This window comes from Triticum dicoccoides, chromosome 6B, assembly GCF_002162155.2.
Source record: "Triticum dicoccoides isolate Atlit2015 ecotype Zavitan chromosome 6B, WEW_v2.0, whole genome shotgun sequence".
Lineage (NCBI taxonomy): Eukaryota > Viridiplantae > Streptophyta > Magnoliopsida > Poales > Poaceae > Triticum > Triticum dicoccoides.
In genome coordinates this window covers 80,912,590-80,926,151 of record NC_041391.1, presented here as the reverse complement: position 1 = coordinate 80,926,151, position 13,562 = coordinate 80,912,590, and the positions used below count along the sequence as shown (strand labels likewise).

General features: G+C 46.4%; 1 pseudogene; it reads left to right on the top strand.

Moving 5' to 3' along the window:
• The window catches only part of LOC119320789, a 142,913-nt pseudogene that overhangs the window by 39,841 nt on the left and 89,510 nt on the right, over window positions 1–13,562 (top strand).

Genomic DNA, 13,562 nt, shown 5'->3' with positions numbered 1-13,562 from the left:
TAAGCCTCCTAGTGGGAGGTCTGCTCTCCACTCGGTAGAATTTTTAAATACTTAGGCAAGTACTGGACATCAGCTAAGCCTCCGAGTGAGAGGTCTGCTCTCCACTCAGTAGGATTTTTAAATACTTAGGTGAGTACTGGACTGCAGCTAAGCCTCCGAGTGGGATGTCTGCTCTCCACTCGTAGGATTTTTAAATACTTAGGCGAGTACTGGACTGCAGCTAAGCCTCCGAGTGGGAGGTCTGCTCTCCACTCGGTAGGATTTTTAAATACTTAGGCAAGTACTGGACTGCAGCTAAGCCCCCGAGTGGGAGGATTTCTCTCCACTCGGTAGGATTTCCGTATTTGTGGTGTAGCTCCGAAGGAGAAGGTGGCAGTCGACCTGCACCTCGTCATCCTTGCAGAATGCACATTATATTAAGTACTTAGGCGAGCACTAGGCTGCAACTAAGCCCCCGAGTGGGAGGTTTGCTCTCCACACGGTAGGATTTTCAGATACTTAGGCAAGTACTTGGACTGCAGCTAAGCCTCCGAGTGGGAGGCTGGCTCACCACTCGATAGGATTTTTGTTAAACTTAGGCGAGTACTTGGACTGCAGCTAAGCCCCCGAGTGGGAGGCTGGCTCACCACTCGGTATGATTTTGTTTAAACTTAGGCGAAACGGATTCGCAGCTAAGCCCCCGAGTGGGAGGCTGGCTCACCACTGGGTAAGGATTTTTTTTAAACTTAGGCGAAACGGATTCGCAGCTAAGCCCCCGAGTGGGAGGCTGGCTCACCACTCAGTAAGGATTTTTTTACAAACTTAGGCGAAACGGATTCGCAGCTAAGACACCCATTGGGGGATTTCTTACATAAGAAAAAGTGACAACAGTAAATGGGAAAATTATAACACTTTTGCCTTTGATAGATAAACTACAGGAGTACTTTTATTACACCTCAGCTGAGTGAGTATTTAAGTGTAAAAGGGGCGGAGCAGATCCGCATTCCAGGCTCGCGGCTCGTCAATCTGGCGATCGACGTTGTAAAGACGGTACGCCCCGTTGTGGAGAACTTTGGTGATGATGAAGGGGCCTTCCCAAGTAGGGGCGAGTTTGTGTGGCTTCTGTTGGTCCACTCGGAGGACCAAGTCTCATTCTTGGAAGGCTCGGCTCTTCACATTTCTGGCATAGAACCGGCGTAAGTCTTGCTGATAGATGGTCGATCGGATCATGGCCATCTCTCTTTCTTCTTCCAGAAGGTTGACTGCGTCCTGTCGGGCTAGTTCTGCTTCGACTTCAGAGTAGAGCTTGACTCGCGGTGCATTGTGAAGCAAGTCACTTGGCAGAACCGCTTCAGCTTCGTAGACCAGAAAGAACGGAGTTCTCCCAGTCGACCGATTTGGAGTAGTCCTCAATCCCCAAAGAACTGATGGAAGTTCGTCGACCCACGCGCCTGCTGCGTGCTTGAGGCCACGCATCAACCGGGGTTTCAGTCCTTTGAGAATTAGGCCGTTTCCTCTTTCTCCTTGTCCATTCCACTTGGGGTGGGCGACTGAAGCGTAGTGGACTCGTGTGCCTTGAGAAGCGCAGAAGGCTTTGAATTGATTGGAATCGAAGTTTTACCCATTATCAGTGATGATGCTATGTGGAACTCCATATCTGAATATCAATTCTCTGATGAAGCTGATGGCAGTGGCAGCATCAAGATTTTTAATGGGCTTGGCTTCGATCCACTTGGTGAACTTTTCGACTGCCACCAATACATGGGTGAAGCCTCTCCTGCCAGTTCTCAGTGGTCCAACCATATCTAACCCCCAAACAGCGAAAGGCCAGACGATTGGAATGGTCTTCAAGGCTGAGGTGGGCTTGTGTGATATATTGGAGTAGAACTGACATCCTTCACACTTGTCGACTATCTCTTTCGCCATTTCATTTGCTCTGGGCCAGTAAAAACCCGCTCGGTATGCTTTAGCCACGATGGTCCGAGAGGACGCATGATGGCCACAGGTCCCCGAGTGGATGTCCTTGAGAATCATTCGACCCTCTTCTGGCGTTATGCATTTCTGGCTGACTCCAGTCGCACTTTCTCTCTACAACTGTCCCTTCATGACAGTAAAGGCCTTGGATCAATGGACGATCTGCCTAGCCTCTTCTTCATTCTCTGGGAGCTCTTTCCTTAGGATATACACGATGTAAGGCACTGTCCAGTCGGGAGTGATAACCAGAACTTCCATGATTAAGTCGACCACAGCTGGGACCTCAACCTCAATCGGATCCGTGGCACGTTTTGGCTGCGGGGCTTCTTCGGTGAAAGGATCCTCCTGAACCAACGGCACATGGACATGTTCCAAAAACACACCACTGGGAATGGCTTCTCTTTTGGAACCTATCTTCGCCAAGTCATCAGCTGCTTGATTTTTCAGTCGGGCTACGTGATGAAGCTCTAACCCCTCGAATTTCTTCTCCAGCTTTCTTACTGCTTTGCAGTAACCAGTCATAGCTGGGCTTCTGACGTCCCACTCCTTCATCACTTGGTTAACCACAAAACCCGAGTCACCGTACACCATGAGGCGACGGACGCTGAGTGAAATGGCCATACGCAACCCATACAAAAGTGCTTCGTATTCTGCTTCGTTGTTGGAGGAGTCAAAGTGAATCTGGAGTACATATCTGACCTTATCTCCTCGGAGGCAACCAACACTACCCTAGCACCGGAACCATTCAGCATTTTAGAGCCATCGAAGAACATGGTCCAGTGCTCCGAGTGAACTTGAGTCGGCAATTGCTGTTCAGTCCACTCGGCGAGGAAATCTGCTATTGCTTGGGACTTGATAGCTTTCTTTGCCTCAAATCTAATATCCAAGGGAAGGAGTTCAATCGCCCATTTTGCCACTCCACCAGTTGCATCTCTGTTGTGCAGAATCTCTGATAATGGGGCGTCACTGATGACTGTGATGGTATGGTCAGAGAAATAGTGAGCAACTTTCTTCGTGGTCATATAAATCCCATATACAAGCTTCTGATAATGAGGGTATCTTTGCTTTGATGGGGTCAGGACTTCAGAAATATAATATACTGGGCGCTGAACTTTGAAGGTTTTCCCTTCTTCCTGCTCGACCGTAAGTACTGTACTGATGCCTTGTCGTATGGCTGCAATGTAAAGCAGCAAAGGCTCTTTGCTGACCGGGGCAACAAGCACCGGTTGGGTGGAAAGCAGGGTTTTTAACTCTGCAAACGCTGCATCAGCTTCAGAAGTCCACTCGAACTTGTCTGACTTCTTCATCAGTCAGTAAAGAGGTAATGCCTTCTCACCGAGACGAGAGATGAATCGACATAAGGCGGCCAAGCAACCAGTAAGCTTCTGAACATCATGCACACGCACAGGTCGTTTCATTCGGAGTATAGTGCCCACTTTCTCTGGGTTTGCATCGATTCCTCGTTCGGAAACGAGAAAACCGAGTAACTTTCCGCCAGGAACTCCGAATGTGCACTTGGATGGATTAAGCTTGATATCATACCTCCTGAGGTTGGCAAATGTTTCAGCGAGGTTAGTCAGCAGGTCGGAACCTTTCCGTGACTTGACCACAATGTCATCCATGTATGCTTCCACATTCCGACTGATTTGAGTGAGCAAACACTTCTGAATCATCCTCATGAACGTGGCTCCGGCATTCTTGAGGCCGAATGGCATGGTGACATAACACAAGCACCCGAATGGGGTGATGAAAGCTGTTTTGATCTCATCAGGTCCATACAGACGGATCTGATGGTACCCGGAATAAGCGTCTAAGAAAGACAGTCGCTCACATCCCGCAGTCGAGTCGACTATTTGGTCGATGCAGCGAAGAGGAAAATGATCTTTCGGGCAGGCCCGATTGATATGTTTAAAGTCAATGCACATGCGAAGTGACTTGTCCTTCTTGGGGACCATGACAACATTGGTGAGCCACTCGGAGTGGTAAATCTCTCGGATAAACTCTGCTGCTAAGAGCCGAGCCACCTCTTCACCAATAGCCTTCCTTTTCTGGAAGGTGGACCATTGCAGATGTTCCTTGACAGGTTTTGCCTTTGAATCGACTCGCAAACGGTGCTCAGCCAGCCCACTGGGTACACCTAGCATGTCAGAAGGTTTTCATGCAAAGATGTCCCAGTTCTCACGGAGGAACTGGATGAGCGCTTCTTCCTATTTGGGGTCGAGTGTTGTGGAGATATTAGTCGAAGCAGCGTTGGGGTCGGTCGGGTGGATGTGAACTGGTTTTGTCTCACCGGACGACTGAAACGCTGATTCCGTAGCGGGCTTCTTGGTCGCAACAAATCACTCGGGTCTGCATTTTTCTAGTGTTCCTGCCACTCTTCTGCCACCATTTGAGCATCAGCGATCTTTGAGCCTTTCTGGAAGCACTCTTCCGCCTTCTTGCGATTACCAGTAACAGTGATCACGCCTTTAGGGCCAGGCATCTTCAATTTGAGGTACACGTAACATGGTCGAGCCATAAAACGTGCATAAGCCAGCCTGCCCAAAATAGCATGGTAGGCACTCTGGAAATCTACAACCTCAAATATCAACTTTTCTATGCGGAACTTCTTGGAATCACCAAAAACCACATCGAGAGCAATCTGGCCGAGTGAAGCGGCCTTCTTGCCAGGAATGACTCCATAGAAACTCATGTTGCTTGTGCTGAGTCTGGACATCGGAATGCCCATCCCTTTCAGCGTCTCAGCGTACAGTATATTCAAACTACTGCCGCCATCCATCAACAATTTAGTTAGTCGAGTGCCCTGATGACTGGGTCGACCACCAGAGCTTGCCTCCCAGGGGTGGCTATGTGCGTCGGGTGATTAGACTGGTCGAATGTGATGGCCGTCTGAGACCACTTCAGATAATTGTATGTCGCCGGAGCAACCATATTCACCTCTCGATATATAACTTTCAGTCGACTTTTGATCTCAATGTCAGCAAAAATCACCAGAGTGGAATTGACCTGAGGGTATTCCTCGTCGCTATCCCCCTTGTCCTCAACTTTGTCTGACTCCTTTTCCTTATCCTTGGACTGTTTCCCCTGGAACTGCTGTATCAGAAGTCGACACTGTCGAGTGTATGCTTCGGGTAAATGAAATTACCCTCTTCATCTTTCTTCGTGTGGATGTGACACGGAAAATCCATCACGTCATTTCCTTCTTTATCCTTCACTTTCTTGGGGTTCCAAGGCCCTTTGGGCTTTCCTTTGAACTTTCCTTGAGTCACGGCCAAGGTTTCTCCAGGAGCAGCTGGCTCGGCTTTCCGCTTTTGCTTCCGATTTGAGTTCCCTCCTCTGGTTTCCTGGGCGACTGACTTGTGCTTGCCGCTCCGGAGCCGATCCTCTTTCTCAGCATTGGCATATTTGGTGGCTATCTCCATCATTCGACTCAGAGACATGTCTCCGGTTCGACCGAATTTCAGGCTTAGCTCTCTGTACTTAACGCCTTCCTTGAAGGCGCAGACTGCCTAGTGATCAGATACATTCTCTACTGTGTGATGCAATGTGATCCATCTCTGGATGTAATCTCTCAAAGTCTCATTCGACTTCTGCACACAAGATTGCGGCTCTGTCAGTCCTGCTGGTCGCTTGCATGTTCCTTTGAACGTTCTCACAAACACTCGGGAGAGGTCTTCCCACGTGTAAATGCTGCTGGGTGTCAACTGATTCAGCCATGCCCTGGCTGATCCTTCCAACATAAGAGGCAGATGTTTCATGGCCACCTCGTCATTTCTGCCGCCGGTCTGGACAGCCACTCGGTAGTCCTCAAGCCAAGTATTGGGCTTAGACTCACCGTTGAACTTACTGACTCCAGTCGCCAACCTGAAGTTGTGAGGAATCACTGCAGCTCTTATGGCTCTGCTGAAACACTCTGATCCGGAGACATGCACTCGGCTGCTGGTGGGTACATCTCTGTCGTGACCCTCTCTGTGAGCTCTGTTCCGGTCGACCAGACCTTGAACGATGATGGATCTCGCATCAAAGCCTTGTTCCCTGGGGTCGACTGAAATTCTTCGCCCGCCACTGTGTTGGCGTCTATCATCCTCCTGTCGAGGTACGTAGGATCCACCCCTAGGGGGAGGGGTGGGCACTCGACGTCGATCATCGCGATCGAATCGGTGATCATACTGCTCACGTTCCTATACTGATCGTGCCGGTCTCCACGCCCTTCACGCCTCGGGGGCGATCTGGGGCTATGAGCCGACTGGACCGTATTCGCAGCCATGGATTTGTTGTGAATCCTGTTCCGCGACTGTGATACAACTGAATTTTGATCCCCTGCTGCCCGGAGCAAATCTCTGATCTGCATCAAGCCTCTGCTAGCCTCTGACTGGGAAGGCTGAATTAATTCTGCTATACGGGCTGCAGCTGCTAAATTCTGAATCAGAGTTTGATATACCTGAGTCGAAGGTGGAAAGAGCTGACGTCGACTGGAGTCCGGGACCCGTTGCCGCGCACGCTCGTCGAGTGCTCGCTGAAGGTTCTCCACTCGAGTGCGCTCAGCCAGGTTGGCCAAGCACATGTCCTCTAAGGCGTGAGCCTCAGGGGTTTCTCCAATGATAGGAGTGTGAAGCGCATCCATATTCCGGCAGCGAAGTTCTTCCCTCTGCAGCGAATTGAGGGGCTCGGGGAGGTATTCCTTGTGGGCGTGCGACGGATCGCCTCCGCCGTCGCCTCCCTCGGCACCGGGAAAGCCGGGGGGACCATGTGGTCCATTGACCATCAGGACCTCCGCCGCTGGATCACTGCTGTTGCACTCGGATGCAGTCTCTGCGGAGCCAGTCGACAGGTCGAACAGGACGTAGAGAGATTCGTCGGGCTTGATTGCCGTGACTTGGGCGGTGGTCGACTGGCGAGCCACCACGTGCCTCACCCACTGCTGAAGCCTCGACCGACCGGAGCGCTTGCGCCGGCGGGAAGCTGGGAGGGAAGATGACACAAAAACCGGTCGATACTAGGTTGACGGTTGCCGCAGGAGGACGCCGCGGACGCACGCGCGAAAGTGCGTCGCTCCGCGGACTGGGAGCGCGTCGACGTCGAGCAGAGCCTTCTGAAGCTAGACAGAGTCGTCGGCGACGAACGTGAGCGCGCCGAGACAGATCTCGCGGCCCTCAACCAAAACTCCGCCTGAAACCATGATGAAGGAGATCGGAAAAAATTGCAACTTCTCCAATAAGTCGCTAAGACACCTGCCCCACGGTGGGCACCAACTGTCGTGGTTCTAAGTCTGACAGTAGTGTAGAGGGGTACTAAGGAGAGGCAAGATCCTAGCTATGGAGTAGTTGTACACACAAGAGTTTTATGAGTTCAGGCCCTTCTCGGAGGAAGTAACAACCCTACGTCTCGGTGCCCGGAGGCGGTCGACTGGATTATATGCGTGTGAGTTACAGGGGTGCGAACCTCTCTGCCTGTGGAGGGGGGTGGCTTATATAGAGAGCGCCAGGACCCCAGCCAGGCCACGTAGCGGAGGGTTCAATGTACATAAAGACCTGGCGTTACTGGTAACGTCTTACATAGAGTGATATCATGGCCATAAAGACTACTTAATAACAGACCGTTTGGATGCAGAGTGACCCTAGATCTCCTGGTGGTCGAGTGAGTCTTCATGATCGAGTGTCTTCGAGTCCGTCAAGTGGAATCCTTCCAGGTCGACTGAAAGACAGTTTCTTCTAGAAATGCCCTTGGGGAGGGTACCTTGGACAGGTCCATGACCCTACCCTAGGTACATTGCTTCATCACCTACAGCGTAGGCGCTTCACAGCTGCGTGCGGGGCCGTGCCTGGCCTCGGGCTGCCAAGCTGGCAGGAGGTGCGACACCTAATGCAAGGGCGCTGCACAGTAGGGTGCGGCGCCTAGCTGTCGGACGCCACTCGAAAGGGTCAGCAGAGTGAAATTTTTTTATGAGCAGGTCAATTTATGATTTGATTTCGGCCTAAGGTCAAATATGTGATTTTAGCCTTCCTCGACATGGATTGACGTCGCCAACTTTTAAAGTTGTTCCCACTGTCCTACGGTGGGAGGTCATGCACTTGGGTAATGGCTCAACATTGCGGTCACTCAACGTAACTTGGCGTGCGCACTGCGACAAGAAGATAGCCCGCGAGCTCTGCAGGAGCACGGAAAGCCACTGCAAGCCTGGGAACCGAGGCTATACATGCCATTGCAACTACGGCTATTCCGGCAACCCATACGTCAAACGCGGATGCAAAGGTTCGTTAAATATTGTCATTACCCATATTTAGAGCTCAATTACATACGATCACTACTGCGTACATGTAATTTACTGAGTTTCACCTTTTCTATTCTCTTGTCTGCAGGTGGCATTGGCAATCACAAATACTCCATTCATCCCATAATGTAAGAAGTTTTTTGACACTAGTGTAGTGTCTAAAAACGTCTTACATTATGGGACGGAGGGAGTACTTTATAGGTGAGCAACAAATGCTGCAACTTTAATTTGTCCTGCAGTGGCTTTAACGCGCCAGTCTCATATCGCTCCTTATATTTTTTACATGCTTTCAATATTTTCCTTCATTCATATTGAAGTTTCTTAATAAAGTGTTATTAAAAAGATAGCGTTATTAAAAAAGAGACACGCGTTTAAAAAAGAGACACGTGTTTAAAACTTTTCAGCTTCAACTATATTAATCTGAAAACCTATGCTTATTCACTTCGGTGCCTAGACTCATATGCACCTGTTCTAACAACCTCAAAATTTGTCTTTTTGCTAAGAGCTACTGAAATGTCTAAGCTCCATGAAATTTGGCACAGACTTCACGCACATAAGCATCTAGCATCACAAAAAAATGTTGATTTTTTTAAAACTATTTTAAACGAATTTATTGTTCACATCGGGTGCAGATGACCCGAGAGCCAAAACACCGCGTCCGAAAATTTACTCCTTTCCATCAGTTAAAATCTTATTGTTATATTTATCACAAAAAATATGTAAAAATGTAATTCTTACAAATAGCTATTGCATGCTACCTTTGTTGGTAAACACACTATGACTTCAGAGATAGAGTACAGTAAAAAAACTCAGAGTAACATATTGAAAAATATTCAGTTTTTTTGAGGACAAAGTAGTTTTGGTAGATTTATCATAAAATATATCATGATATAACATTCATACTTTCTAGCAATATATGATTACAAAAGTTAGCAATCAAAGATATATATTGTAGATCATCTTAATATCCAAAATTTCATGAATTTATGAGCCAAGGGAGTACTCAAAATTGTTTCAACCTTAAGGGGGGCTTAGTTGTGTGATTTAGTGTTGTATATGATTAATGAGGGGCGTTACAATATAAATAATTTATCAGGAACGAAGAGTTATAATGGCTAGTATTTTCATAAAATCCACTCCCACCCCTTGTCTCCGTCCTTATGAACTAGTCAAATGAAATTATATGTCAACAATTTCAAGCAAAACGAAACATCAAGCCATTAATTTGGTGGACCAAACTACAAAATAATCAGATTATTATGTTTATAAACCAAACAGTTCTTTCGGTGGTATCTATTGCCACCCTGAATACCAAGAAAGTTACAATTTTAGTTATCAAAATGCTTTCCAAAACACAACTAACCTTGACCCCTAGTTCTGATTGAGAGTATATTTATAATACCTAATAAAACAAGGGCACTATGAAAAAAAGTTATTAGAAATATTTACGCATTGTATTTAAACATATACCAAAGAAAATGAATGATAGTGAGTAGTTTTATGTTTCAGGTTTCGGCATTCTTTTTGGAGTTGCAAGTGTGACTTCTATCGTACTTGGGGTCATCATTGCACACTTTATTTCCTACAAGTTTAAGCATGAGAGGGCACAATTGTTGAAGCGAAAGTATTTCGAGCAAAATCATGGACAACTGCTACAACAATTGGTATCTCAAAGAGCTGATATTGTGGAGAGAATGATCATATCCTTGGAAGAGATAGAGAAGGCAACAAACAATTTTGATAAAGATCGTCAACTTGGTGGTTGGGGGCATGGTACCGTCTATAAAGGAATTTTGTTAGACATCCATGTTGTAGCCATCAAGAAACCAAAGATGGTTGTTCAAAGGGAAATTGATGATTATTAATGAGGTCGCCATCCCATCACAAATCAACCATAGGAGTGTAGTAAAACTATATGGTTGCTGCCTTGAAACAGAAGTCCCATTGTTGGTCTACGAGTTCATATCCAATGGAACTCTTTATGATCATCTTCATGTTGAAGGACCAAGATCATTACCTTGGGATGATAGGCTTCGGATAGCAACTAAAACGGCCAAATCTATTGCCCATCCTCACTCAACAGCTTTAGTACCTATCATCCACAGAGATATGAAACCTGCTAACATACTTTTGGATGATACTCTGACAGCAAAGGTAGCAGACTTTGGAGCTTCAAGGTACATTCCATTAGACTAATCGGGGCTAACAACAAATGTGCAAGGTACACTAGGATATCTAGATCTGATGTACATGCACACATGGCGCCTGACAGAGAAAAGTGATGTTTATAGCTTTGGTGTTATGCTTATAGAGTTAATGATTAGAAAGAAGCCATTCACATATATGGCTTACGAAGGTGATGGTCTTGTGGCACATTTTGGTATCTTATTTGCGGAAGGTAATTTGTTCGAGATATTAGATCAACAAGTTTTGAGCGATGGTGGCAACCAAATTGATGAAATTGCTTCACTTGCGGTAGCATGTGTAAAATTAAGAGGTGATGAACGACCAACCATGAGACAAGTGGAGTTGCAATTGGAAGCTGCTCAATCATTTCAGAAATTGGAGGTGAATGGTGATAGTGCAACAAATTATCAGTTAACATGTGGAGCAAGAATGACAAGCAGGCAGTATAATATGGAAGAAGACTTTTCATTGTGTGCAAGATATCCGCGGTAGTTCTGCTAGTACATGAGTTGGACACAATTAACTATCAGTGATTTATGTGTAATGTGTGACGTTAGTGGAAAAGGTGTTACCCAACCTTTTTCTCCGATGACAACTTTGTTTCTTACCGTTTTTATAATTTTCATATTCAGTGTAAACTCATTATCAGCTTTGTAAGCTCATCCTATATACCTAAGAGGGTGATCCCCAGTATTTCTATTTACCTAAACATGCAACATGTCCAACTCAGGGGTCCATCCACGCCAGCAATTCTTTACATGCATATTGTAACATCACACGCTCTGCTTCCAGCCAACACCGACATACCCTTCCTTCTCTCTTGGCTAGGGTATCACTCACTAGTAGAAAACAGGGCTTTGATTGAGGCCTGGGTAAGGGCATTAATCCCGGTTCACTCAAGAACCGGGACCAAATGGGGCATCAGTCCCGGTTCCTAAGGCCAAGGCGCCGGCCGGGCCTCGGGGGCCATTGGTCCCGATTCGTCTGACCCCTTTGGTCCCGGTTCCAGACACGAACCGGAAGCAATGTGCCTCGCTCCTGGCCCATAACCTTTGTCCCGGTAGGTGGCTGGAACTCGGACCAAAGATTGTCCTTTACTCCCGGTTTTAGCTACAAGCCGGGACTAAAGAGAGGCCTATATATACCCCCGCCCCTACCATGGGAGAGCTTTGTGGTGCTCTATCTCACCTCCTATAAACATGAGGTGTTCGATGAAATGCCCGAGCCACACTTAAGCTTTCTACTCTCGAAGCTCCTTATCCAAGCTCCATTTTCCTCAAGATTTGTCTAGGTTTGGCGGTCCGTCCTGTCCCATCCTCGTCCTCACCGCCATCGATCGCCCGGGCTGATCTTGTCGCCGGCATCACCATGGTGAACCTCTTGTTCTTATCTTATTTATAAAATAAAAAAAATTCTTACTTGTATGATTTAGGTAGATACATGTATAATTTTATTACTTTTATTATTGTTTGTTATTACATAGTACCATTGTTTTGCTATCTGCCTCCGTCGGCCCTCGTCCTGTCTGTGATTCGGATGTGATATATATTGTCTTTTATAACTATTTGTTTCATTTAGTGTTTATGACAATTATGCCGACCAACGTGACATAGATGTTTTTTTCTAGGAGGTATGTGAACCGGAAATTCCAACTGACCCTATTAACGAGAGGTTAAATTTAGTTGAAAAAAACAACTAGTTGAAGAAAAAATTGAAAAGAATCGAGGAGGAGAAGATGAGGTTGGATTTGCATGTTGCGGATGTCGTCGATGATCACAAGATCAAGATGGATGCAATGCGCTTGAAGATTAGAAAGAATAGAAAATATGTCATTCATACTGAGGCTTGGTATCATTATGCCGTTGGATCAATTGTTACCTTAGTTGCGATTATGATCGCATTTGTTGTTGCATTGAAATGTTTTACATAGTTTCAATGTATGGTTCAATTAGATGCTCTAGAGAGCTATATGTTATTCAATGAGAACCATGTATGAACTTTATGTATTTATTTTTTCAATAATAACATTTGATCACTACTGTACTTTGGTTTTAATGTGATGATGAACTTCTATTAATTTGATCACTTCTCTATTCATGATGCTCTGTAATGGTTTTTGACACACTTAATTATATATAATGCACGCATATGAACCGGCAATGGATGTACGGTGACAGACGCACCTCCGAGTACATTAAGGGCGTGTATAATTTTCTCGAAGTGGCTGAGGAAAACAAGCAGAATGGTTTTATATGTTGTCCATGCCCTAGATGTGAGAATACGAAGTCTTACTCTGACTCGAAAACCCTTCACATCCACCTGCTTGAGAAGGGTTTCATGCCACACTATAATGTTTGGACCAAGCACAGAGAAACAGGGGTTATGATGGAAGACAACGAAGAAGGAGAGGATGATGACAACTATCTGCCCCCTGAATACGGTGATGCTGCAATGGAGGAAGCTGAAGATCAAGAGGAACCAGAGGATGTGCCCGATGATGATCTTCGCCATGTCATTGTTGATGCAAAGAGACAAGGCCAAAGTGACAAGGAGAAGTTGAAGTTCGATCGCATGTTAGAGGGTCACAAAAAAGGGTTTTACCCCAATTGCGATGATGGCAACACAAAACTCGGCACCACACTGGAATTTCTGCAATGGAAGGCAGACAATGGTGTATCTAACAACGAATTTGATAAGCTAATGAAAATATTGAAGAAGAAGCTTGCAAAGGATAACGAATTGCCCGACAATATGTACGGAGCAAAGAAGGTTCTATGCCCTCTAGGATTGGAAGTGCAGAAGATACATGCATGCCCTAATGACTGCATCCTCTACTGCGGTGCGTATGAGGATTTGAACGCATGCCTGGTATGCGGTGCCTTGCGGTATAAGATCAGACGAGATAACCCTTTTGATGTTGATGGCGAGTGCCCCAGGAAGAGGGTTCCTGCCAAGGCGATGTGGTATGCTCCTATAATACCACGGTTGAAACGTCTGTCAGAAACAAAGAGAATTCTAAGTTGATGCGATGGCACAAAGAGGACCGTAAGAAAGACGAGAAGTTTAGAGCACACACTGATGGGTCGCATTAGAGAAAAATCGAGAGAAAGTGGGAGAACTTTGCAGGTGACACTAGGACATATGGTTTGGT